This window comes from Pogona vitticeps, chromosome 2, assembly GCF_051106095.1.
Source record: "Pogona vitticeps strain Pit_001003342236 chromosome 2, PviZW2.1, whole genome shotgun sequence".
In the NCBI taxonomy this organism is placed as follows: domain Eukaryota; kingdom Metazoa; phylum Chordata; class Lepidosauria; order Squamata; family Agamidae; genus Pogona; species Pogona vitticeps.
The window spans coordinates 229,629,454-229,654,726 of NC_135784.1; the positions used below are offsets into that span (position 1 = coordinate 229,629,454).

Below are 25,273 nucleotides of genomic sequence, written 5' to 3' on the forward strand. Positions count from 1 at the left end.
AGGAAGTGGTATTTGTTACACTTTAACACTTGACAGAGGTCAGGTGCCTTTTTTCATGATGTGTCACACAGCCCAAGGGAGCTTGGCTAATCAACCAAGGATTGCTTTTCTTTTCATGTTATATTCAGAAACATAATGAAATTTACCTTAGGGGTTGAAAATGATAGAGAATGAAATTGGGGCCAATGCACTCATCAAGCGACCAACATGGAGAGCAGGAAGGTAGAACTCTTTGAATGGCACAAGGACAAGATCTAGGAGAAGGATCAGAACGTACCAACAATCAGTTCCAAAGTTGATCCTTTCTCACATAGGGAAATGTTACAAAAGTGCAGTTGATCGTTTATCAACCAGAGTCTCACCCAGACTTCCTTGCAGTGGCTCCTCTCTACCAACACTTCTAAAGGTAGTAAGTGACACGTACTGTTCAGAAGCGGGTTTCAGCTGCTGTAGGAGCCTCAGTTTGCCAATGAAGACCCTTAGCTGGAGGATGCTGTTGCAGATAAAGTCTACAAAATCACTGACTAATAGTGAGCCCAATACTATGTGTTCTGGTATAGCTGGATCTGTTAAAGTGAAAGCAGCCTCTACAGACATACTGTGCACTCTGTAGGCAGGCCCATTACTGTATTAAATAAATGCAAGGTAGCAGTGCAGAACAAACCACTGAAGCAGTGTCTCTTGAGAAACCACAATCCACCTCCTTAAATACTTTTTCTCAGAGGGGAACTCTCCAGTAGAAATTCTTTGAGCCAATGTTGGCACTAATCCACACGAGGGAACTCACCCAATGAGAGAGGAGCAGTCCAACGGGGACCACTGGTGCCACCCAAGGATCATTTTCTGCAGATGTTCCCTTCCGCGATTATACAAGTGCCTTGCAGGTGCTTGAAGGATACTGCAGAACAAACCAAAGAAAAACCCACCATGCAAAATAGAGTGGATACAGGAGGAAAGGAAGGGAGAATAAATAAGTAAGGGTATCTCGCTTCTTTTATTAGTATCTAGTGAAAGATATTCCCTGATGCTTTTGCTCTGTTGAGCAGAAAGGAAATGAAGGGGAGGGTGATGAGCTTGCGTTCAATAGTATGAGATCAGTGGTGGGAGTGAAGTGTGGCCCAGAGTCTGGGAAAGTTACTCTTTTGAATTGTAGCTCTCAGAATCTCTCAACCAGCATGGCCACTGCCTGTAAGATTCTGGGCATTTCCACCCACAGAAGTAACTTGTCTGAACTCTAGTATTAACCTTTAACCTATCCTATAAAAGCATCTTAAAATAGGTTCTCTGTGAACATAAAACCCATTTGTAGAACTGCAAAGAGACTATGAAGAATATTATGTACCATTAGTCACTCACAGAAAACAGGATCTCATATTTTGGTGTAGGGCCTTGCCTCAGGAAAGTGAGAAAGACCCTTTGTCGCGCACTCCCAGTGACCCCTGTATGTTTTGCTTCTTACACAAGTTCACCTTCAGACATGACTTGTTCTTTTCACTTTTATTCACTGCCACCAGAGGATAATATCCTCACTATATCAATTATGAATCTCACACTCCTGCTGCCAAATATAACAAGGTTTATTTATGGAATAGTAAATAAATCACAGAAGGAAAATCATGGATGTTCTATTATCATTTATTCAATAAACGTGGATTTGATTACTTATAAGCCTGCTTGTATTCATTTACTTTAATCAAGGTCTCAATATATTCTTTGTCTATGCACGTCTAATTCCTTTTAACTCTTTAATATTCTCTAACAAACCAACTGTCCAAAATCTTGTCTAAACACTTCACAGTCCTCTCTCTAACTAACTCTCTGTCATAGACAGTTCTATTAACTCCGCCCCTCCTGTCCTGTCATAGGCTCCTGTACTAGAGCTCTAAATGGACTGACAGGAGTGACGTGTGGACTGTCCACCACACTCTTCATAATTTATTTATTAACCCAGTTTTGAGTTGGACCAAGCACATAATATTGTTATGCAGGAATATTTAGAATCAATGGGAAGTTCTGCTTAATGGTGGTGGTGGTTGCATGCCATCAAGTCAATCCCAACTTTTGGCAAACCTCTTCAGGATTTTCCAGACATATTGGTTTGCCATTGCCTTCTTCTGGGGGCATCCTCAGACTGTGCAGCTGACCCAAGGCTACACAGATTGGCTGTACTCACAAGAGGCTCAGTGGGGGATTGAACTCCCAACCTCCAGCTCCACAACCAGATATCTGAGCTGTCCAGCCAGATGCAAATTGTGATAACTGCTCGGGTAAAAAACATGTTTTACATTGCAAGACAAATCTTTGTAATTATCTGTCTCAGTGCATGCATTTAATCTCAGCTATTATTTGAATGGGAAGTGGAAGAGAAGAACAGATTTAAGGAATTAGATTTGGTGGATAGAGTGCCTGAAGAACTATGAATGAAGGCTTGTAACACTGTACAGGAGGCAGCAACAAAAACCATCCCAAAGGAAAGGAAATGCAAGAAAGCAAAGTGCATGCTGTCGAACAAGGCCTTACAAATAGCAGAGAAGAGAAACAAAATGCAAGGAAGATAGGGAAAGTTACAGAAAATGGAGTGCAGAGTTCCAAAGAATAGCAAGGAGAGACAAAAGGGCCTTCTTAAATGAACAGTGCCAAGAAATAGAATAGAAAGGGGGAAACCAGAGATCTGTTCAAGAAAATTGGAGATAGTAAGGGAACATTTTGTGCGAAGATGGACATGATAAAGGACAAAATGGTAGGGACCTTACAGAAGCAGAAGACATCAAGAAGAGGTGGCAAGAATACACAGAGGAATTATACCAGAAAGATTTGGATGTCCCAGACAACCCAGATAGTATGGTTGCTGACCTTGAGCCAGACATCCTGGAGGATGAAGTCAAGTGGGCCTTAGAAAGCATGGCTAACAACAAGGTCAGTGGAGACGACGACATTCCAAACTATTTAAAATCTTAAAAGATGATGCTGTTAAGGTGCTACACTCAATATGCCAGCAAGTTTGGAAAACTCAGCAGTGACCAGAGGATTGGAAAAGATCAGTCTATGTCCCAATCCCAAAGAAGGGCAGTGCCAAAGAATGCTCCAACTACTGTACAATTCCACTCATTTCACACGCTAGCAAGGTTATGCTCAAAATCCTACAAGGGAGGCTTCAGCAGTATGTGGACCGAGAACTCCCAGAAGTACAAGTTGGATTTCAAAGGGGCAGAGGAACTTGAGACCAAATTGCTAACATGTGCTGGATTATGGAGAAAGCCAGAGAGTTCCAGAAAAACATCTACTTCTGCTTCATTGAATACGCAAAAGCCTTTGACTGTGTGGACCACAGCAAACTATGGCAAGTCCTTAAAGAAATGGGAGTGCCTGACCACCTTATCTATCTGCTGAGAAATCTATATGTGGGACAGGAAGCAACAGTTAGAACTGGATACGGAACAATTAATTGGTTCAAAATTGGGAAAGGAGTACGACCAAGCTGTATATTGTTTCCCTGCTGATTTAATTTATATGCAGAATACATAATGCGAAAGGCTTGACAAGAGGAATCCGAAGCCGGAACTAAGATTTTCGGAAGAAATATCAGCAACCTCAGATATGCAGATGATGCCACTCTGATGGCAGAAACTGAGGAGGAATTAAAGGGTGAAAGAGGAAAGTTTTTAAAAATGGTCTGAAGTTCAACATAAAAAAAAACAAAACTAAACTCATGGCCACTGGTCCCATCACCTCCTGGCAAATGGAAGAGAAAGATATGGAGGCAGTGACAGATTTTACTTTCTTGGGCTTCATGATCACTGCAGATGGTGACAGGAGCCACAGAATTAAAAGGCACCTGCTTCTTGGGAGGAAAGCGATGACAAACCTAAACAGCATCTTAAAAAGCAGAGACATCACCTTGCTGACAAAGGTCTGCATAAATCAAAGCTATGGTTTTTCCAGTAGCGATGTATGGAAGTGAGAGCTGGATCATAATGGAGGCTCACCGGCGAAGAATTAATGCTTTTGAATTACAGTGATGGAGGAGACTCTTGAGAGTCCCCTGGACTGCAAAGAGGACAAGCGTATCCATCCTGAAGGAAATCAACCCTGAGTGCTCACTGGAAGGACAGATCCTGAAGCTGAGGCTCCAATACTTTGGCCATCTCACGAGAAGAGAAGACTCCCTGTAAAAGACCCTGATGTTGGGAAAGTGTGAAGGCAAGAGGAGAAGGGGATGACAGAGGATGAGATGGTTGGACAGTGTCATCGAAGCAACCAACATGAATTTGACCAAATTCCAGGAGGCAGTGGAAGACAGGAGGGCCTGGCGTGCTCTGGTCCATGGGGTCACAAAGAGTCTGACATGACTTAACAACTAAACAACAACAAAAGTAGTCGAACTGCAAGTTACTTTCGCAGAGCAAGTCATCGTTAGACTAAGCCTATTAGTATTAATGGAATTGATGGAGGAGTTTATACAGTAAATGGGCCTACTGTAGTCTGACTTATTATGCTGAACAACAGGATTTTGGCCAACGTCTAATTATTACTTTACACTTTAGCCAGACATTTAAAAATAAAAATGATGCATTCCACAACCTCATGGTTTTCACATTGGTTGGTCAGGAACAGATCCTCTTAATTACTGTACCACTGTTTTGCCATTTCAGAACTTCAGCTCCAGGATGGTTTTCTTATCTGCTATTCTGGAAACCTCCTTCCCTCTGAGGTTCATCATGATATTTCAGAGGAACAACATTGGGCTTCATTTGAATGGCTGGGGTTTAATTATGGAGTGTGAGTGTGGTATTGGTTTTCCAGTATGTGTTGCCACTGGTCCTCTCTCTGTAGTTTTTAAAATTGGCTATTTGTGCATTTTTATGTGAGTAGACCAGGCTGTCTGTTTAAGAAAGATGGGCAAAAGTAGGTCACTTCTCTCTTGTTTTTTCAGTGTTGCTATATCAATGAAAGCTTGGAGGTGATGCCTGACCAGGCTTGATAAGGGGATGGAGACATGTGTCAAAGACAGTGTGAATTTTAAAGATAATGAAACAACAACAAAAGAATAGTGTGGATTGCCTAAAGCATCTTTGAATTTGATTTTTGCTCCTTCTGAGGACCTTATGCTGGATTTGTGTCCCTGCATTCTGGTGAATTCCCTGGCCCTGCCCTGTGCCCTGATTCTATGCACACAATCAAAGCAAAAAATAGCTGAGATCCTATTATTCCCACAAACATAACACAGAAGTAGTGCAAAGTGTCTCTTTGGAGTAAAATGAGTCAGGAAGAAAGTCTCAGATATCTTTGGCACCCAAAACTGTAGAGCTTCAGGTGTACAATTTTTAAAGCCGCCAAATAAAATACAAATATATAATATCACCACATGGATTCACCCTTCCTCTGCCTTCCTGCATAAACGTATGGAAATTATGCTACCTAAACCAAGGGAGTCAGGGGGATAACATCAACTGCATTTTCCAGCTCTCTCTCTTTCTCTCTCATCTGAGATTTTGAATCATTCCCCCACCCACTGACCTGAACCAAATAGCCCATAGGGATTGCAGAAATATTATTGTTGTTGATGATGAACATGTGCTTTCTCTCTGAATGAACAAATGAAAGAAGGTGAGCCAACTTGGTTTCTTGTTAACCTTCAAACTGAAAAAAGGTAAGGGAGGTTGGCTGGAGAACTGTAACTTCTCCAACATCATTAAAGTAATGTTTGATCTTCCTTTAATTAAGTGGGCCAAAATTGTGGAGCATGCCCATCTTCTGATTCAGCCATTAGCTTCCCCAACAGCTTTTTGCTGTTTACATGTGCTGGAAACTAGCTTGGTTTCAGTTGTAAATTATGGCCAGTTTTGGTAATGTGAAAGTGGCTAAGAAAATGGGAAAACAATTAGTTGTTGACATTGTTTGTGCCAAGCTATTGTGTCAGTTGGGAAATGCCTTCTTTGCAGAATCCATGGATTTCCTATTTTAGGCAAACCCCAAGCATGTCTCAATTCTGACCCAAAAAGTAACTGAATCTGGAAGTCAGGAGGTGGGAAGAATTCTTTCTTCTCATCCTATCTCAGTTTCCAGTGGGTTTTTTGCTGGAGGAAGAAAGTGGACTTCCAATGTTCCCAAGGACTTGATCTACTTCCCATTTCTGGTACAGCTCTGTTTTTATTTGCACAGGGCACTTCCAGCCAAGGAGACAGTTGCTGTGCTGTCATACTATCTCATTTAGGGAATTTTAACAGGAAGTCCAGATTAGCATGTTTTTAAAACATTCAGCCATTTTGTGTGTCTCAAGCACCTCTCCCATCTTTCCATGTATCAAGAAAAAAAAACATTAATGAAAAAAGAAGGAAGAGGTGCACAATGTCTTTGGAGTATTAGCGGGAAGATCCCTCTATCTATAAGAATCTTAACATCTGACAGCAGCAACTAAATGATAAAAGTATTACACAGTTTGTCATGAATATACATAATGAATTGCATCCAGACTTAGTCACACCCATTGTTAAAATCAGTAGGGTTTACAATTAGTCATGACTACAAATATGAGGGGCTGGGAAATCAGTGGGAAAGACGGTTATCCCCCATCCCACCATATTGAGGAAGAAGGTCTCCCCACCATATTTATCGCTCAACTTTTCCCATCAGGTCTTCACATCTATAGTCATGACTAATGGGTTTAACTGGTTTCTGTTAACTTCTTCTAAGTATCGTTGAAGCTGGAAGCAACCCTGTAAGTACAATCTTATTCACACTTAATTGTGAAATAGGTTCTACTACAAAACATGGGATTTTTGTAGGACTGTGCTGTGGACCTCTTCAATGGGGGGCATTTATATCTGCACCAAGTAATAGAGGTATGGTCCTCAATAAAAGAACACACAGTACATAGCACAGGTATACCAAGATCCATATTGAAGCCAACAGGAAAAGCGGTTTTATAAATGTGTGGAAGTTTTAATGCAGGAGACTGAAATGCTATTTTGCTAAAGAAATGAAGCCATATATTTCAGATTAAATGTAAACAGTCTTTGGGGGAATATTTGCACAATTAATTGAAAATGAACAATGATCTGAATTGTACCTGGAGGATGAATAAGTTTCATTTGACCCAAGGTATCATGAACTAAAATCCATTTCGTTAGCTCCCCTAGGATTATTTAAATGTGTAGCCTTAATAATTTTGAGAAGAATTTATAGGTATCACATTCTTTCTCTATGTACACCCATTTCAAAGTAATTTATATATAATTCATAATTATAAATGATAATAGTTGTATAGTAATACATGAAATAATTAACAATTGTCAAGACATCATTTTCTAAAATGTTAATTGTTACTCTCCACTTCTCATTATAGTGAAAAGTTTTGGGGACTAGACTACAGGATTTAAATTACTTCAGATGAGAAACTCTGGCAAGTAATGGCGTCTTTAATGCTATAATAAAATTATTTGTTATTTATTGGTCAGAATCCTTTTGAGCTTCTATGCCAGTGCAACACAATTGACATAAATTTCATTGGCCACTTGCCACAAGTTATGAAGTTAAGGTAGGCATCTGCTGTTGTGTGCTGAGTCACATGGGCTTGGTGCTTAACACCAAATGCCTATGCTGACTTCTTAGCGTGTAGGAATTTGCCAATGAGATTTGTGCCAACATTTTTGTTACAAGCAACAGTGAATGGATTAGTGCATATTTTGTAGCATCCAGTTTAGTTTTTTTATTGTTACTGTCATGGTTCTTTTATTTTAAGTTTTATTTTATAATAATATTTTATTATATCTCTATAATGTTCATTGTGTTTGTAACACTCAGTATTATACAGTACCATACTAGCCCCAGATAAACCAAAGAGTGGAACACTCCCTTGTCATTTTTTAAAAAATCCTTTTTAAAAATCCTTCCAGAGGAATTATTCTGAGGGGTGCAAATCTGCATAACAGAGTCTTAACATAAACTGCATACATAGTGTATACTAGTACAACATACTGTCTGAAATCCTCTTGGTGTGTGCAGCAATTTTTGATTCTAAAGATTGCCTCTACATCCTGATGCCCCTGACAGCTTCTTCAGGAGGAAGAGGATCCCTAGGGAGCCTCAAAACTAAAATGGGGAGAACTATAAACTTTTAACTACTGAAAAAAGGCTGCAGCTGATAATGTCATAAATATTGCACACATGGAGCTATGCCAACAGGATTTCAGCTCCTGTGTCCACCTGTGTACATTAAAACAATAAATAAATAAGAGGATTCAGGGAGACCCCACCCCCTCCCCACTTTACAGACAACTTCTTGTGGGAGGTTCTTCATTGCCACAACTTGTAAATTAGCAGGCTTTAGTTTGGTTACTAGTCATCAGGAGATCAGTATGGTTTTCATTTGCACAATGGTTGTGGAGATATGGCACCATTGAAGGATTACATCTTTGGAGGGAAAACATGTTATCACTTTGTGATTGAAAAGCCAGCACCTCATCTAAGTACTGTAGGTCCCCATTTCAGGTGGTGAGCTCCCAGTTGCTGAGTCAAAAACTCTGGCAGCCACTTCAGAGCTTGGTGCTAATTCAATCTTTTCACACACCTGTGTCTCCTTTTGACTTTGGACAGAGCTAGACTACTGCTGCTGCAAAGTTTCAAAATGATTGATGACATCAAAAGTTAGTACCCTACTTAAGGAGCACACATTGTTTTCTCAATCTCTCATTCTGATTCTTTTTCATTTGTAGGAATGTCTTTTATCTCACATTCCATCTGAATTTTTCTGAAATATAGTTGCTGTATTGTTGTTGTTATTTAGTCGTTTAGTCGTTTCCGATTCTTCGTGATCCCATGGACAAGAGCACGCCAGGCCCTCCTGTCTTCCACTGCCTCCCAGAGTTGGGTCAAATTCATGTTGGTCACTTCGGTGGTACTCTCCAACCATCTCATCCTCAGTCATCCCTTTCTCCTCTTGCCTTCACATTTCCCCAACATTTTCCAGGGAGTCTTCTCTTCTCATGAGATGGACAAAGTATTGGAGCCTCAGCTTCAGGATCTGTCCTTCCAATGAGCACTCAGGGTTGATTACCTTCAAAATGGATACGCTTGTCCTCTTTGCAGTCCAGGGGACTCTCAAGAGTCTCCTCCATCACCGTAATTCAAAAGCATTAATTCTTCGCCAGTGAGCCTTCATTATGATCCAGCTCTCACTTCCATACATCGCTACTGGAAAAACCAGACCTTTGACTTATGCAGACCTTTGTCTGCAAGGTGATGTCTCTGCTTTTTAAATCTAACCCAAGAAAGTAAAATCTGTCACTGCCTCCATACCTCCCCCTTCCCATTTCTTTAAGAACTTGCCATAGTTTGCTGTGGTCCACACAGTCAAAGGCTTTTGCGTAGTCAATGAAGCAGAAGTAGATGTTTTCTCTGGAACTCTCTGGCTTTCTCCATAATCCAGCGCATGTAAGCAATTTGGTCTCAAGTTCCTCTGCCCCTTCGAAATCCAACTTGTACTTCTGGGAGTTCTCGGTCCACATACTGCTGAAGGCTGCCTTGTAGGATTTTGAGCATAACCTTGCTAGCGTGTGAAATGAGCGGAATTGTACGGTAGTTGGAGCATTCTTTGGCACTTTCCTTCTTTGGGATTGGGATGTAGACTGATCTTTTCTAATCCTCTCTAGCCATTGCTGAGTTTTCCAAACTTGCTGGCATATTGAGTGTAGCACTGTAACAGCATCATCTTTTAAGATTTTAAATAGTTTGACTGGAATGTCGTCGTCTCCACTGGCCTTGTTGTTAGCCAGGCTTTCTAAGGCCCACTTGACTTCACCCTCCAGGATGTCTGGCTCAAGGTCAGCAACCACACTATCTGGGTTGTCCGGGATATCCAAATCTTTCTGGTATAATTCCTCTGTGTATTCTTGCCACCTCTTCTTGATGTCTTCTGCTTCTGTAAGGTCCCTACCATTTTTGTCCTTTATCATGTCCATCTTTGCACAAAATGTTCCTTTACTATCTCCAATTTTCTTGAACACATCTCTGGTTTTACCCTTTCCATTATTTCCCTCTATTTCTTTGCATTGTTCATTTAAGAAGGCCCTCTTGTCTCTCCTTAGGACACCTCCTTAGTGCACCCTGCTTAGTACACCTTAAACATGCCTTAAAGTTTCTTGGTTTTCAGTTGATCATGCTATTTTCTGTTTTATTTGAAGGAAGAACAGAAGTAATTTCACAAGAAGGAGACATCCAGGAAGTTGCTCTGCGGAAACTTAATGCACACAATGTGAACTTTTTACTGGCAACATCAGACAGAAACTGACAGAAAAGATCTTGACTATGCAAAATTATACTTCCCTTGAAAGAACTGTTTTGATTCTGCTACCAAACAAGAAGAATGAAGCAGAAAATGCAATTGGCCAATTAGTTCAACTCCATGCATGAAATTCAGCCCATATGGACTATACCTCCTCCTTTTTCTTTAAGTTTAAGTTTGTTTATCAAAACATACTTGACTTTACCTAAACGAATGACCCCTATTAAAAAACAAAATAAAGCGGAATCAGAACTCATATTTTCAGAGGCATTTTCTCTCTGTCCATCCCAGCAATTCTGCTGAACTTCACTGGTGGGAAGAACTGAAGTCTTCTTTTTTCAAAAACAATCTGCACCAGCCTCTGAATTGTGTGACAAAGCAAAATGAAGTGAAAACTGTCTTTCTCAATTGCAGTAACACTGCTTAAACTTCCCTGTTACTACCAGTGCCTCTCCTGCACTAACATTGCTAGTTACAAATCTGTACATCCCGTCTGTGCTTGCTTCGGCGGCACATGTACTCTATATGTGGGACAGGAAGCAACAGTTAGAACTGGATATGGAACAACTGATTGGTTCAAAATTGGGAAAGGAGTACGACAAGGCTGTATATTGTCTCCCTGCTTATTTAACTTATATGCAGAATACATCATGCGGAAGGCTGGACTGGAGGAATCCCAAGCCGGAATAAAGATTGCCAGGAGAAATATCAACAACCTCAGATATGCAGATGATGCCACTCTGATGGCAGAAATTGAGGAGGAATTAAATAACCTCTTAATGAGGGTGAAAGAGGAGAGCGCAAAAAATGGCCTGAAGCTCAACATAAAAAAAAAAACCCAAGATCATGGCCACTGGTCCCATCACCTCCTGGCAAATAGCAGGGGAAGTTAGGGAAGCAGTGACAGATTTTACTTTCTTGGGCTAGATTTTACTTTCTTGGGCTCCATGATCACTGCAGATGGTGACAGCAGACACAAAATTAAAAGACACCTGCTTCTTGGGAGGTAAGGGATGACAAAAGGTAGATACAGTCCTTAGTGATTGGTTGCTTGCATTCAACAAGGGGCAGGATGTATTCTCAGTCATTCCAGAGTGCAGGACACTTAATAATCCTATGTCCCCTCCCGGATTACATTTACTAGAGAAGAAATTCTAAATATTAGCAAAGCCCTCCCATGTACGTATCCTCCTGTTTTTGTGGAAGAAGAAAGTAGCACAATAGCTTTGGTCAAGAGAGGTGCAGCAGCTGTGTATGATACTCGGAGAAGAATTCACCAAAGAGGACGACGTGCTGGCACGTTAAATAGGCTGCGACAGCGTGGAATGAGATCTGCACTACCATCTATTCATCTTTCCAACCTCCGTTCACTTGTTAACAAAATGGACGAACTGCATCTCATCAATCAGGTTAACCCTGACTTCTCACGCTCAGCTGCTCTTTGTTTTACAGAAACATGGTTAAACGGCTCTGTCCAGGACAGTATAATTGAACTATCTGGGTTTCAGATCTACAGAGCAGACCGCGTACTTGAAACATCTGGGAAATCGAAGGGTGGAGGAGTTTGTTTTTACATAAATAGAGATTGGTGCAAAGATGTGACTGTGTTAGAGAAAACCTGCTGTGAGGACTTGGAAGCTTTGTTTATTAATTGTCATCCATTTTATTCCCCAAGAGAATTCTCTTCGATAATCTTAGGTGGAATTTACATTGCCCCCCAAGCTTGTACCAATAATGCAGTATGTATTCTTGCTGACTTGATAAATAGACTAGAGAGGAAATATCCTGACTCTCTGCTTATAGTCTTAGGGGATTTTAACAAGGCAAATTTATCACATGAATTGCCTAGATACAAACAGCATGTTAGTTGTTCCACCAGGGATAAGAATACGTTAGACCATTGCTACACCACAATTAAGGGTGCTTATCGTTCTGTCCCTCGTGCTGCCCTCGGTCGCTCTGACCACTGCCTGATTTTTCTTATTCCAACTTACAAACAGAAATTGAAAGCTGTTAAGCCAGTGGTTAAGACAGTCAAGTGTTGGACTGAGGATGCAAAGTTAAAGTTGCAGGCTTGTTTTGACTGCACCGATTGGAATATGTTTGAGTCTACTTCCAATAACCTAGACGAACTTACTGAAACCATAACATCTTATATTAAGTTCTGTGAAGACTTATGTGTGCCTACTAAGACCGTGCGTATCTACAATAATAACAAAGCCTGGTTTACAGCAAGGCTTAAGAAATTTCGACATGCCAAAGAGGTAGCTTATAGGAACGGAGACAGAACCCTGTACAATCAGGCTAGAAATATACTGAATAAGGAAATTCGAGCGGCAAAAAGAACGTACAGCGACAAGTTGAAGACACAAATGGAAAATCATGACTCTGCTACTCTCTGGAGGAACTTACAGAACATTACGGGTTATAAGAAAACATCTTCCCCGGTTCTGGAAAACCAGAAATTGGCAGATGACCTAAACGAGTTCTACTGCAGATTTGAAACACCACCATCTACACCTGCGGTAAACCATTTGTGTTCAGAAGTATTAAAAACCGCCTCTCCTACTGTCGTTCCTTTATCTCAGGAATCTACTTCCTTGGTGATTTGCGAAAAAGATGTGCGTGATCTTCTTCAGATACAAAAGGTTAGGAAAGCTCCGGGAGCAGATGGGGTGACTCCCTTCTGTTTGAAAGTGTGCGCTGCACAATTAGCGCCTATCCTAACACGGATTTTCAACAGCTCGTTGGAGTTGTGTAGTGTCCCTACATGTCTTAAAACTTCCACTATTATTCCTGTACCTAAGAAAGCTTCTATTAGCGGACTGAACGACTACGGACCCATCGCCTTAACATCTGTAGTGATGAAAGTCTTTGAGAGATTGGTGCTGACCCATCTGAAGGACATCACTGATCCTTTGTTGGACCCTCTCCAGTTTGCATATCGGCCTAACAGATCAGTAGATGATGCTGTCAATATGGCTATGCACTACATCCTACAACATCTGGATTCCTCAGGGTCTTATGCACGGGTTCTTTTTGTCGACTTCAGTTCCGCGTTTAATACAATTGTACCATCTAAATTGTATCTTAAACTGATTCAACTAAAGGTACCCATTTCTGTTTGTAAATGGATACATAGCTTTCTGATAAATAGGAAACAGCAAGTGAGACTGGGGAAAATAACATCTAATATCCGTACAGTTAGTATGGGGGCCCCCCAAGGGTGCGTACTTTCCCCATTACTTTTCTCCTTATATACGAATGATTGTATTTCCACGAATCCCTCTGTTAAGATTCTGAAGTTTGCAGATGATACGACGGTCATTGGACTTATTAAGAATGGTGACGAGTCGGCATACAGACGGGAAGTTGAGCATCTTGTCGCATGGTGCAACAGTAATAGCTTAGTGCTCAACCCACAGAAAACGGTGGAGATGGTAGTGGACTTTCAAAAACACCCCCCTTGTATACTCCCACTTTCCGTCTTAGGCAGCACGGTCTCTGTAGTAGAGTCGTTCAGGTTCCTGGGCACTGTACTCTCTCGGGACCTGAAATGGTCAATTAACATTGATGGCATCATTAAAAAAGCTCACCAGCGTCTGTATTTTCTACGACAACTTTGGAAATTCAATCTGCCTCGGGAGCTGCTTGTCCAATTTTACAGAGGCATTATTGAATCTGTCCTCTGCTCTTCCATAACTGTTTGGTTCGGTTCGGCAACCAAACTGGACAAGAACAGGCTTCAGAGGACTGTCAGAACTGCTGGAAAAATAATCAGAGCTGATTTGCCATCATTGGAAGAGTTGTACATTGCACGGGTTAAAAAGAGAGCGGAAAAGATCGCGGCAGATCCACGGCATCCTGGTCACAACTTGTTTAATCTTCTCCCCTCTGGTCGGCGATACAAGACACTGTATACTAAAACATCGAGGCACAAAAATAGCTTTTTTCCCTGTGCCATCAAACTGCTGAATTTGTAACCATCTGACGCAACTGGGAGTTGAGGCAATTGGCTTTTGTAGAATTTGTTCTTTGTTCTTAATTGTCTTGTGAATTTTTCTGTTTATGGTGTATGTGTGTGTGTGTGTGTGTGTGTGTATTGTTTTTAAGTGTGGCCGGTAGCCATATTAAATTCCGGGTATGGTTTACATACCTGGCCAGTAAATAAATAATAATAAAAAATAATGGGCTCAAGCTACAGGAAACCAGATTTAGACTGAATATCAGGAAAAATGTATTAAGTGTTAAAATCCACATGACAATGGAACCAATTACCTCTGGAGGTGGTGAGCACTCTTAATACTGGAGGCATTCAAGAAAAAACTGGGCAACAATCTGTCAGATCTGCTTTTATTTGCATTCCTGCACTGACCAGGGGGTTGGACATGATGACATAGATCTCTTCCAATTCAATTATTGTATGATTCTGTGATTCATCATGCACAGATCTACTTGGGAATGTCCTATTTTTTCATGGACTCAGAAGTAACATCCTGTCCCTTAGCATGACAGGTAGAAATCAAGGCAGGAAGACATGACAACAGGAAATGATGCACTATGCCTAACTAGAACCAAGCTAATAATCATTGGGTCATAGATTTATTTGATATAAAGTACAGCAGAGGGAAACTCGATATGTTTTACATCTGTTCCAGCAACAGTTATAAGTAAGAAGCAGTGTACATACTGATTAAACCAGCACTGTGCATGCATTTCAGCTGTCTAGTAAACACACTTGCACAGTGCAGGATTCCAGAAAGAAATACTGCCACCTGGTGCACAATAACTCCCATGGCATCAATAAATCCCTTGAAGCAAGCCATTTCTTGCTGTATTGGAGGGGCGAAGAGCATTTTAATCTATTCAAAAATGTCTTCTTGAAGGATTAATTTGACAGGAGGCACATTCATTTATTCATTTATTTTATTTGTATACTGCCCATCTAGCCAGGCTATTCTAGGTGGTTCACAACACAGTCAAACAGAAAACATAAGTACAAGTATAAATTAAATTCCACATTTTAAAAAATCATAAAACATAAGAACAGTAAAACAATAACATACTAAAATATTAGATATTTAAATATTTAAAATGGAGATATGGTTGTCTTAAAGCTGTTAATTTCAACACATTTCCATTAATGGAAATACCTGTCCATGGGACATGGTGGCACTGTGGGCTAAACCGCAGAAGCCTGTGCTGCGGGGTCAGAAGACCAGCAGTCTTAAGATCGAATCCACACGACAGAGTGAGCTCCCGTCGCTTGTCCCAGCTCCCGCCAACCTAGCGGTTTGAAAGCATGCAAATGCAAGTAGATCAATAGGGACCACCTCGGTGGGAAGGTAACAGCGTTCTGTGTCTAAGTCGCACTGTCCATGTGACCACGGAAGATTGTCTTCGGACAAAATGCTGGCTCTATGGTTTGGAAACGGGGATGAGCACCGCCCCCTAGAGTCGAACACGACTGGACAAAAATTGTCAAGGGGAACCTTTACATTTACCTTTACCTTGTCCAGCTTTTGAAATTTTTAAAATGTTAATAGCGAGGGGGCCAGGCAGATGTCCAGAGATAGTGTGACCACAGAGAAGGTCCAGCTCCTAATCCTCTCCCTCCAGGCCTCTTTTCGGGTCAGCACCCTCAGTTGACCAGCTTGGGATGAATGTGTAGGACACATGCAACCTAATGATTATTAGAGGCAAAAGTGGGTGCGGCCATAATTTCTGCCAAGCAGGGCCTCACCTAACAGTGGATGCATAAGTGCCATGTATGTATTTTTACCCTTCATGGATTGCTGCCTTGTTGTGGCAAAGGGGCTTGAGCAACTCAGAGAAGCTATGGACTATGCCGTGCAGGGCCACCCAAGACGGACAGGTCATAGTGGAGAGCTCCGACTAAACGCAATCCACCTGGAGTAGGAACCGGCAATTCCACTCCAGTATCTTTGCCAAGAAAAACCCATGATCAGAAACAAAAGGCTAAAAGATATGATGCTGGAAGATGGGACCCTCAGGTCAAAAGGCGTCCAACATACTACTGAGGAAGAGTGGAGGACAAGTACAAGTAGCTCCAGAGCTAATGAAGTGGTTGGGCCAAAGCTGAAAGGACACTCAGCTGTGGACATGCCTGGAAGTGAAAGGAAAGTCCGATGCTGCAAAGAAAAATATTGCATAGGAACCTGGAATGTAAGATCTATGAACCTTGGGAAGCTGGAGGTGGTCAACAGGAGATGGCAAGAATAAACATTGACATCCTGGGCGTCAGTGAACTAAAATGGACAGGAATGGGTGAATTCAGCTCAGACGATTATCATGTCTACTATTGTGGGCAAGAATCCCGTAGAAAGAATGGAGTAGCCCTCATAGTCAACAAAAGAGTGGGTAAAGCTGTAATGGGATACAATCTCAAAAATGATAGAATGATGTCAATACGAATCCAAGGCAGACCTTTCAACATCACAATAATCCAAGTTTATGCACCAACCTCCATTGCTGAGGAGACTGAAATTGAACAATTTTATGAAGATTTACAACACCTTCTAGAACTGACACCAAAGAAAGATGTTCTCATTATAGGGGATTGGAATGCTAAAGTAGGGAGTAAAGAGATAAAAGGAACAACAGGGAAGTTTCGCCTTGGAGTTCAAAACGAAGCAGGACAAAGGCTAATAGAGTTTTGCCAAGAGAACAAGCTGGTCATCACAAACACTCTTTTCCAACAACACAAGAGGCTACACATGGAAATCACCAGATGGGCAATATCGAAATCAGATTGATTATATTCTCTGCAGCCAAAGATGGAGAAGCTCTATAGGTAAAGGTAAAGGTTCCCCTTGACAGTTTTTGTCCAGTTGTGTTCGACTCTAGGGGGCGGTGCTCATCCCCATTTCCAAGCCATAGAGCCAGCATTTGTCCGAAGACAATCTTCCATGGTCATATGGCCAGTGCGACTTAGACACGGAACGCTGTTACCTTCCCACCGAAGTGGTCCCTATTAATCTACTTGCATTTGCATGCTTTCGAACCGCTAGGTTGGCGGGAGCTGGGACAAGCGATGGGAGCTCACTCCGTTGCGTGGATTAGCAAAATAAGACCTGGAGCTGATTGTGGCTCTGATCATCAGCTTCTCATAGCAAAATTCAAGCTTAAACTGAAGAGAGTAGGAAAAACCCTTATGAATACACAGTGGAAGTGAAGAACAGATTTAAGGAACTCGATTTGGTGGGCAGAGTGCCTGAAGAACTTTGGATAGAGGCTCGTAACATTGTCCAGGAGGCAGCAACAAAAACCATCCCAAAGAAAAGGAAATGCAAGAAAGCAAAGTGGCTGTCCAAGGAAGCCTTACAAATAGCAGAGAGGAGAAGGGAAACAAAATGCAGGGGAGATAGGGAAAGTTACAGAAAATTGAATGCAGACTTCCAAAGAATAGCAAGGAGAGAAAGAGAGCCTTCTTAAATGAACAATGCAAAGAAATAGAGGAAAATAACAGAAAAGGAAAAACCAGAGATCTATTCAGGAAAATTGGCGATATCATAGGAACCTTTGGTGCAAGGATGGACATGATAAAGGACAAAAATGGTAGGGACCTAACAGAAGCAGAAGACATCAAGAAGAGGTGGCAAGAATACACAGAGGAATTATATCAGAAAGATTTGGATATCCCGTACAACCCAGACAATGTAGTTGCTGACCTTGAGCCAGACATCCTGGAGAGTGAAGTCAAGTGGGCCTTAGAAAGCCTGGCTAACAACAAGGCCAGTGGAGGTGATGGCATTCCAGTGGAACTATTTAAAATCTTAAAAGATGATGCTGTTAAGGTGCTACACTCAATATGCCAGCAAGTTTGGAAAACTCAACAGTGGCCAGAGGATTGGAAAAGATCAGTCTACATCCCAATCCCAAAGAAGGGAAGTGCCAAAGAATGCTCCAACTACCGCACAATTGCACTCATTTCACACACTAGCAAGGTTATACTCAAAATCCTGCAAGGTAGGCTTCACCAATATGTGAATCGAGAACTCCCAGAAGTACAAGCGGGATTCCGAAGGGGCAGAGGAACTAGAGACCAAATTGCTAACATGCGTTGGATTATGGTGAAAGCCAGAGAGTTCCAGAAAGATATCTACTTCTGCTTCATTGACAATGCAAAAGCCTTTGACTGTGTGGACCACAGCAAACTATGGCAAGTCCTTAAAGAAATGGGCGTGCCTGACCACCTTATCCATCTCCTGAGAAACCTATATGTGGGACAGGAAGCAACAGTTAGAACTGGATATGGAACAACTGATTGGTTCAAAATTGGGAAAGGAGTACGACAAGGCTGTATATTGTCCCCCGGCTTATTTAATTTATATGCAGAATACATCATGCGGAAGGCTGGACTGGAGGAATCCCAAGACGGAATTAAGATTGCCGGAAGAAATATCAACAACCTCCGATATGCAGATGATACCACTCTGATGGCAGAAAGTAAGGAGGACCTAAATAATCTTGTAATGAGGGTGAAAGAGGAGAGTGCAAAAAACGGTCTGAAACTCAACATCAAAAAAACTAAGATCATGGCCACTGGTCCCATCACCTCCTGGGATATAGAAGGGGAAGATATAGAGGCAGTGACAGATTTTATTTTCCTGGGCTCCATGATCACTGCAGATGGAGACAGCAGCCACGAAATTAAAGACACCTGCTTCTTGGGAGGAAAGCGATGACAAACCTTGACAGCATCTTAAAAAGCAGAGATATCACCTTGCCAACAAAAGTCTGAATAGTCAAAGCTATGGTTTTTCCTGTAGTGATGTATGGAATTGAGAACTGGACCATAAAGAAAGCTGACCGCCAAAGAATTGATGCCTTTGAATTGTGGTGCTGGAGGAGGCCCTTGAGAGTCCCCTGGACTGCAAGGAGAACAAACCTATCCATTCTGAAGGAAATCAACCCTGAGTGCTCACTGGAAGGACAGATCCTGAAGCTGAGGCTCCAATACTTTGGCCATCTCATGAGAAGAGAGGACTCCCTGGAAAAGACCTTAATGTTGGGAAAGTGTGAAGGCAAGAGGAGAAGGGGATGACAGAGGATGAGATGGTTGGACAGTGTCACCAAAGCAACCAACATGAATCTGACCCACCTCCGGGAGGCAGTGGAAGATAGGAGGGCCTGGCGTGCTCTGGTCCATGGGGTCACGAAGAGTCTGACACGACTAAATGACTAAACGAAAACGATGTATTTTTAAAAATTACACACCATTCTTTATATTGAAATATTTACACCCTTCTTCCCAAACAATGAAAGACACCTTACCTGAACTTTTTGTCTGGGGGCCATCCCGCCATCCCTCTTTCTTTCTTTTCATGGATAATAGATGTTTTTCCATTTTTGTACATTTGTTACAGCCATAGTTCCTTGGTTAGGAAAGAAAAAAACATTAGCACACAGGGGCCTTTTTCCTTGTGTGCATGGCTTCTTTGCCAATAAAATCTGAATTCAGTGTAAAGGAACTCGTAAACTCTGGTGTCATGTGTTATCAAGTTGGAACCAACTTATAAATGACTCTAATAATGTTTTCAAAATATATGAGATATTTAAGAAGAGCATTTACTTGTCACACATTGCCATGAGTTTCTATGACCAAATAGGAATTTAAACCCATGTCTCCTGAGTAGAGATCATGTAATGAACCACAAAGCAAAAGCCCTCACAAATCTGGCCATTTTGTGGTTAATTTCAGGGCACTTCAGGGAACCATGTCTGTTCAGAATGAAATGAAATGCTGAACTATTATCAGCATTGGAGAGTCCTACACTTTGTGGCTCATATGATTTGGGACTTCTAGGAGCAACATAACAGCTCTCGAGCAACTTAAAGATGCCAGACTCACAGCAAGCCTTCAGCTGACCCTCCTCACCATCCCTTCCAATTTTGGTGATGACTGGACATGAGATATCTGAGTTATCCCCCCTCCCCAAAGCAGGCCCTGCTGGCTGGCTAAAGAGCACTTTTCTTATGATTTCTAATTCATGCAGGGGCCATCCTACCACTCCAAGAAGTCCTGAATTGCTCAAACCACAAAACGGAAAATTTTGTCTTAATAGTTTGTGGTTCCTGAATAGTGCTGGACCACAAACCATCATGAACCACCATTTTTCTGATTCATGCCTATCTCTGCTCCTGAGTGATAGTCTCTCTCTATTCACTACATCACACTGGGTACTTTTAAAGCAAGATATATGTGTTATGTGCTGTTGTCACACACACACACACCCAGCTCCTCTGTATGTTCTCCCTAACCAACAGATTTGCCTTCGGGTATGACAATTTCTCTTGTCTCCACTTCCACTGCCACCAGAGGAAATCCTTCCTCAATTACCAATTAGGACCACAGAATCAATCGTGTCAAATATAATATTATTTATTAATAGATTAACATATTTAAGAATCAAGGAAATCATAGATGGAATTGTATTTGATATTCATTAAACTTCATTTAACTGAGAAATATGCTGATTACTTTGTATTTAGTTTCAATCACTTTATAACAGTTGCATTCAGTTCTCTTATACTTTTCTTTTCAAGTGTTTCTTTCCAAAACCACTCTTTCCCTAACTCCTGACTAACTGTCCTATCTCATCACAAACCAATGCCCCTAACTCCCGGATAACTGAAATTCTAACTCTAACTGAAACTCTGTCTTCCGTTCTCTTGTTATATTTCCTGGTTCTGTCCTTCTGCACAACCATTGGCTACTGAACCAGTATTCCATTGTGATGGACAGGTGTGGTTTCTGGCCTGTCCGTCACAGCTGTCAAGTCATATCTGACTTACTTATTAATTTGAAAAATTTATAGATAGTGCTATATCATTAAATGTCAGGGTGGGTTATTGAGCTATATAAAACATTTAAAAACATAGTTTAAAAAAAATAATTGGCCATGATCCTCAACTTCCAAGGTAAAGGTTCCCCTTGACATTTTCAGTCCAGTTGTGTCTGACTTTAGAGGGTGGCGCTCATACCGCTTTTCAAGCCATAGAGTCAGCGCCTGTTCAAAGACAGGTTTCCGTTGTCATGTGGCCAGCATGACTAGGGAACACCATTTTACCTTCCCAACGAGATGGTACCTATTTATCTACTCACATTTCCATGCTTTTGAACTGCTAGGTTGGTGAGGATCTGGGACAAAGCGAAGGGAGCTCACTCCGTCGTGTGGATTCAATCTTACGACTGCTGGTCTTCTGACCCTGCAGCATAGGCTTCTGCCACCACGTCCCTCTTCCAAAGGCTCTAATAAATAAGTATATTTTGACTTGGTAACAAAGTGATGACAATGTTGGCACCAATCAGACTTCCAAGGGGAAGGCATCCCACAGTGTGATGCTATAGCAGAGAAAGCCCTCTCACATGGTTTCATATAATCAACAGTTCTCAATGGCAGGACATGGAGGAGGGCCCCCCTAGCAGGTCTTAGGAATTCACCAGGTTTATATAGGGAGATGTATTCTTTTAAATATCCAGATCCCAATGAGTTAGGTATCTGACTGTGGTGCCAGGGGCTGGGAGTTCAATTCTCACTGTGCATACCAGAAAAGCCAGTCTGCGTGGCCTTTGATAAGCTATACCAGTGACGGCAAACCTATGGTATGCGTGCCACAAGTGGCACGCGGAAACCTTTCCATGGGCATGCAAGCCAAAAGTCACCAGAGCGCTACCCCCACTCCCACCCCCCACAGCCGAACCTCAAGCTGCACGATTGTAAACCACCTATCCCTGCTACCTTCTTTGGTGGCGGCACTTGTAAATCAGTTCTTTTAGAGATTGGAGATAAGGCTATTTTATTGATTACTGCTGTAGAACAGCCCGGGGCAGTCAATCCGGCTTGTGAATTACTACTTCCGCCGGACGTGGCTGCAAGCAGGAGGGAAAGCTCCAATTAAGGTGCGAAGGAAGGTGCGAGAGAATGACAGGTAGATTCATCAAGCTTGTTTAAATGTAATGAGAGGAAATGGACATACTGAACTGAAGCAACTAATTGTTGAAAATTGAGGGAGGAAGGGTTTATGTGTGTGAGAGAGACAGATACACACACACACACACACATAGAGAGACTTGACTCTTTCATAAAACCATGAAAAAAGGAACCTTTCAAAGTTAATCTCCACTGCATTTAACTCTGTAGTTTCTGCTGAGAACAGCAGAAGTCTGAAGTGTGTAGCAATTGCATTTCTCTGTTTCTCATCCCCAAAGCAGACAAAAGTATCATAGTTTATTCCCAAAATCTGGATCCCAGTCTTTCTGCTCCTGGTTCTACTTTGACTGCAATACCAAACAAAAGACTGTGGGTTTCTTTATTGAGTCAATCCATCTCATGTGCAGTCTTCCTCTTTTCCTACTGCATTGCATTTTTTCCTGCACTGCTGCCTTTTCCAGTGAGCTTGTTTTGTTATTATGCCACTGTAGCACAGTACCCTTTGTTTGGTTATTTTAGCTTTTAGTGAAAGTCCACATTTACTTTACTTTGCTTTACTTATACTTCTGACAAGTCATGATATCTTTAAAACTTGTTTCCAACACTAAATTTCAAATAAGTTAAATGTATGTGTACACTTTATGTAGTGTATAAAATGTATATACTTTAAAAGTGTGCACTCCTGTATATAGCTGCTTTTCTGAGGGTGGCTTACTTTGGAGGAAACAAGTCCAGGATTTCAATGTACTGTACTGTACTTAATAAGCTTTATAAATAGGGTGCATTTAATTCAGTGTAGCATTTTGCACCTGACTTTTTTCTAAAAGAGCTGTCAGTTGGAAGAATCAATAAAGAACCAGACAGATAATATGTGTAAATGTGACAATAATATTTTTGGTAGGGATAGATTTGTATTGGGTGCTTCATTCATCTTTTTTTAAAATATGAATTTTGTGTTTTTTAGACTCCAAATCCTGAACAGGAAAGAAATGAGTGCAGCCAAAAAACAAACAACAACAACAAAAAAACTGAAAGCAGATAGTGGGAGATCATTCGAAGAGGCCTGGACACTTTGAAACTAATTACAAAAGTGTTGCTGAACTTGGGGAAGCTGAAAGGAGTTTCTTGAAGGGAAATTGAGGAAATATCACTCCTAACAGTTTTTGCAACTATTTTTCTAAAACAAATAATCTGATGGCTGACAGCTTTCAAATTTCACTCTGCATAGCAGAACATGGTCAGCCCCTCTTTGATAGGGATTTTATCAAAATGGCCATGTTGACTGGGAGTAATTCTCTTTTTCATGATTTCCCAAAGAAAGATAAAATTATGAAACACATCTCTGAGATGCCACTTAGCAGAAATACTGTTAAAGATAAAATCCTGCATACAGGAAGTGATGTTAGTCAGCAGCTCACCACTGACTTACAACAGGCATCCATGTGCTTGGATAAAAGCACAGATATAAATAATCATGCAATTAATTTTGTGTTATGCTGTTGGTGACATCATGAGAAAAGAGCTGGTGAAACTGTTGTCTATGCCTGGAAGAACACAAGGAAGAGATATCTACAATGCTGTGATGGAAGCTTTTTTGTCACAAGATATAAGAGCAGAAAAAGTGGTTTCAACTAGTGATGACAGGGCACCTTGCATGGTGGGGGTAACATCTGGTTCCATACAGTTCTTTGTTAAAGAAGCAAAGCATCCAATCATTCAGTTTCATTGTATTATACATCAAGAAGCTCTTTGTGCCAGGGAAAGCAGCAAAAAATTAGACAATATCCTCAGAGATGTCACAAAAATGGTGAATTACATCATGGCTCATGCTCTTAATTTTTTGGCAGTTTCAAGCACTTCTCGATGAGGTTCAGGCACAGTATAATACTTTATTTATGTACAATAATATCCGGTGGCTGAGCAGAGGATGGGTCCCGGAGAGATTTGTAGCCTGCTTAGGTAAAATTAGGCTGTTTATGACTGAAAAAGAACAAGAATATCTCCACAGCTCACCGATATGGCCTGACGTACCAACCTCATGTTTTTTTACAGATTTTACAGCACACTTCAATGTACTGAACAAAAAACTGCAAGGTTTAGGGAAAACAGCAGGAAGGATGTTTTGTGACATCAGAACATTTGAGAGAAAACTGCAGGTTTTTGAGAGAGACCTTGAAAGTGGGCAGCTGAAATATTTTCCAAATCAAAAAAATGCATTTGGAAAATTCTACAACATTTACGGACAATCGTACAAGCCATCAGGAAATCTACAAGGAATTTTCTAGCATTGTAGCACCTGCAAAAGAGAATTTTAGGAACAGATTTTTACAGTTCCATAAGATGGAGACAACTCTGTGTTTTCTTACTTCGCCAGATAAAGCCAAATTTGAAGAACTTGATCTTTCGTGCTTACAGTGGTTAGATTTTGGAAATATGGAAATGGAGCTATTGGAATTTCAAGAAAACTCTATCTGGAAAAATAAATTCTATGACCTGCATGCAACACTGAAGAAGATAAGAGTGCAAAGGGACGACAAAGGACAGAACAGTTGGTACTGTAGTTCTGAAAATGAAATCCTTAAAGTGTGGAATTTTCTGCCAAATAATTTTAAGTCAATGAAAGCACTTGGGATTGCTCTTCTTACTTTGTTTGGGTCATTTTATGCTTGTGAGCAGCTGTTTTCAGCTTTGAATTATATCAAATCTGATGCCAGAAACAGACTGACAGATGACATGAAAGCTGCATGTGTTGCTCTCAAACTAACAGCGTATGAGCCAAGGTTTGACAAATTATCAGCATGCATACAACATCAAAAATCACATTAATTGTGCAAAAGCATGCCAAGTTGCGTATCCCTTATTAAAAAAATACATGCACATAATTATTTTAAAAGTTTGTATAATTTTTTTCCATTTACTAGAGTTAATGGTTATTTTTCAATAAAAAGTGTTGTATCATTAAAAGTTCTGTTATTGTGTTTTTCTTTTAAGACAAAATGTGTTCACTAGTTCAGACAACTGTATAACTAGTTTT

The 25,273-nt window shown here is 41.0% G+C and overlaps 1 long non-coding RNA gene across 1 annotated transcript; it reads right to left on the minus strand.

Annotated features, from left to right (window-relative positions):
- Positions 1–146: 146 nt before the first annotated feature.
- Positions 147–21,547, minus strand: LOC144586590 (uncharacterized). The gene is made up of 4 exons (XR_013541496.1): positions 21,411–21,547; positions 19,580–19,680; positions 788–898; positions 147–254 (listed from the first exon to the last, which is right to left on the minus strand). It is a non-coding gene; the product is annotated as an uncharacterized LOC144586590 (long non-coding RNA).
- Between the last annotated feature and the right edge of the window lie 3,726 nt (positions 21,548–25,273).